Genomic DNA, 3,343 nt, shown 5'->3' with positions numbered 1-3,343 from the left:
GTGTGATAAAAGCCTCATCTGAAACAGCTCTCAAGTACTTTCCCTTGAATTACAACTTAAATATGATGTCTCCCCCACCCCTTCCTTCTTTCTGGTTCCTGTATAGCCATTAACATAATAGTCCACCTTAACCACATCCCCAAAAATACAGTATAAACAAAAACCAATTCAGCAGCAGTCTGGACTCTCACGCATCTACAGCACAATGAGCATAACAACACTGGGCTGGCATAAGCCATGCTCAGTGATAGTATTCCACAAGCATGCCATACACAATATGGCATCACTAACAATGTATGAACTGACTTAAAATTATTTATGAACTAAGTAGAGGAAAATTGGCATTGGAATCTACCTGTAGTTAGCTGAACATTACAATGCTCCATCATAGCTATAGTAAAATTGTGGATTAACCAGTTGTTTTCTATAGACAGCAATTGCTATTTAATGTGAAGTCGAAGGCTTTCATGGCCGGCATCCATAGTTTTTTTGTGGGTTTTTCGGGCTATGTGGCCATGTTCTAGCAGAGTTTCTTCCTGACTTTTCACCAGCATTTGTGGCTGGCATCTTCAGAGAACGTTTGCCTGGAAAGGACTTGGCTATATATATATATATTGTGTGACCTGGAAAGCCAGGAGTGATTTCCATGTATATTGTTTGTTGCTAATGGCAGCCCTCAGGGTGTGAGGGTCTGCACAAGAGGATTAATGTCTGCTTGATAGTGCTCATTGTCTGCTGGGAGAGTTCTCATTTGTATTTGTTGAGTCTTTATCTTGCTGTCTTTCAGGACTGGTAGCCAAACCTTGTTCACTTGAAGGGTTTCTTCTTTCCGGTTGAAATTATACAGGTGTTTGTGGATTTCAATGGCTTCCCTGTGCATCCTGACATGGTAGTGGTTGGCATGGTCCAGAATTTCAGTGTTTTCAAACAATATTTTATGCCCAGGATGGTTTGTGGCATGTTCTGCTATTGCTGACTTTTCTGGATGGCCCAGTCTGCAGGAACACGAGAGACACTGCAGACTGGACCATCCAGAAAAATCAGCCGTAGCAGAACATGCTACAAACCATGGGGCTTTCTTGGCAAGATTTCTTCAGAGGAGGTTTGCCATGGCCTTCCCATGAAGAGGCTGAGACAATGTGACTTGCCCAAGGTAACCCAGTGGGTTTCAATGGCAGAGCGGGGAATTGAACCCTGGTCTCCAGAACAGGAGTCCAACGTACAAACCACTATGCCACGCTGGCTCTCCAAAAGAGATGGATTCTTTTAGTCCATGAGTTAATGTTGCCATACTTCAGATGAGTGTGATTTTAACTCCAAGAAGGAATCATTAGTTTTCTTTCTGTTAAGGAAATGGTTGCCAGAGGTCCAGCTTCATTCCCATGAATGGAGCCAACAACCTGTTTCAGATCATGGCAGAGGAGCTGCCAGGAGGAGTTACTGAAATTGCAGTGCTTCTGTATGAACAACAGAGGTCTCTACAGTTCCATAGAATGGCACTGGATGCGCCTGAGTCCACCAGAATACAAAAAGGGACAATTTCCATGTCACGCATGTGAAGCACTTTGACTGTCTCTCTCCCCTCTTTGTGAGAATGTGTGGATGCCAAGAAAGTCTTCTAAAACGTGGAAAGTCAAGTCTTAAGTGAAGTTCAGCAAATGGTAATTTTATACCCAAATGGTAGCAGTAGGCAATATCTTCCGTTCTCTTCAGATCTCAGACTGGACAGCTTATGTGTTGTCACTACCAAGTCCTCAAAATAACTTCCCTGTTTTTTAGCCTGTTTCCCCACTTGTCTTATGTACACATTTTTCATTTGAGAGTTTCATGGATAAATATTATTTTGGAGCGTCAACTCAGTCCTATGGTTTGTAGTACCAAATCTCCACAGAGAACTTCTCTCATCTGTGCAAATGTCCAAGAAACACATTATCTGCACCTTGGAGGGAGTGACCAGAGGCAGCTCATCAAAAAATAGATCTCCTGGGAAACCATTTCATAGAGGAAGAGTGTTGTGGATGAAAGATATAAAGATGGGGAAAACTAAAATATGAAAACTACCTGGTGAATGCTTGATCATTTCATGTGTCAAAAGACAAAAAGTACCCTTTAAGTGGTTTTTGCTTTGTTTGGTCTCTGATAACTGATTGAGTTGTCATCAAATATCAAGATGTTAACATAACTGGGTCAGTTATGTTTTGGATTCAACTACTACTAAAGTTGCTCTAGTTTAGCTCTTGCTTCAGACCAAGGAGAGCCTGATATACGTTAAGATACATATATTAACATGTACCATTTGCATCAAGTGTCAACTTGCATGTCTGATAAACAGCTAATATTGCAGTCATTGTACCCTAATTGTAATACCAGATGGTTAAATACACTTGTTTAATTTTTTCCATAATTGGTTATAATTCCCTTGAACCAAGTTCTTTATATTTGTCATTATATTTAGTCCAAGATATTTCATTTTCTTCACCCCTAATTTTAATCCTGTCATTTTCTGAATTTGCTTTTGTTCCTCCCAACTTGTGTTTATAAACATTATTTCTGATTTTGCTGTATTAATTTTAAGTCCTGATGCCTTTTCAAAAGATGGCTAAATACACTAGGCAGAAACACCAGCAAATAACTAGCAATAGCAAGTACATTTCTATACCACTTATCAGTGAACTAAGTATTCCCTTAGTGGTTTACAATGTGTAAGCTAATTTCCCCCAACAAGCTGGGTACTCATTTTAGCAAATTATGGAAGGATGCAAGGCTGCCTGGACCTTGGAGCCCCTAGGATTGAACTCACAACCTTGTGACTTGCAGTACAGGCATTTTAACTACTGCACCACCAGGGCTCCCTCTAACTATAAGGGACTGAGAAAGAAAAAAACGCAAGGCAAATTATATGTTACTTCTATATTAATTAAATTAACAGTAAAATGTTATAAGATGGTAGAAGAATTTAAATCCAAGAGAGAATTCTGCTGTGCAGATAAATAAAAACCCATCTTTATTCTTAAAGATTCACCCACTTTAGTCTCTTAAAGTTGCATGCAACTGAGCTTAAAACCTGGGATGATTGCTGTATATTGCATTGCTTGGCCATTTCAAGGCTGGCCACCACATATTTTATCGTATCTCAAAGACGTGGTGCAGCTGTAACAGGCACCAAGCTTTGGAGAGGAGGAGCTGGCTGTAGGACCATGCAATTGCTCACTATCAGCAAATCCTTCCCAGATGAGCTGAACTCAATGTTGGCTGTATCTATGTTCAACAGAGGTTAAAACTGATTCTATGATTTTAATTAGCTTCTCTCTGAGTAAGTTTAGGAATGTTTTTTTGTTCAACT

The sequence above is a fragment of the Sceloporus undulatus genome, chromosome 2 (genome assembly GCF_019175285.1).
Source record: "Sceloporus undulatus isolate JIND9_A2432 ecotype Alabama chromosome 2, SceUnd_v1.1, whole genome shotgun sequence".
NCBI lineage: Eukaryota > Metazoa > Chordata > Lepidosauria > Squamata > Phrynosomatidae > Sceloporus > Sceloporus undulatus.
The sequence above is the reverse complement of the archived record's forward strand: the minus strand, read 5'-3'. Positions refer to the sequence as shown.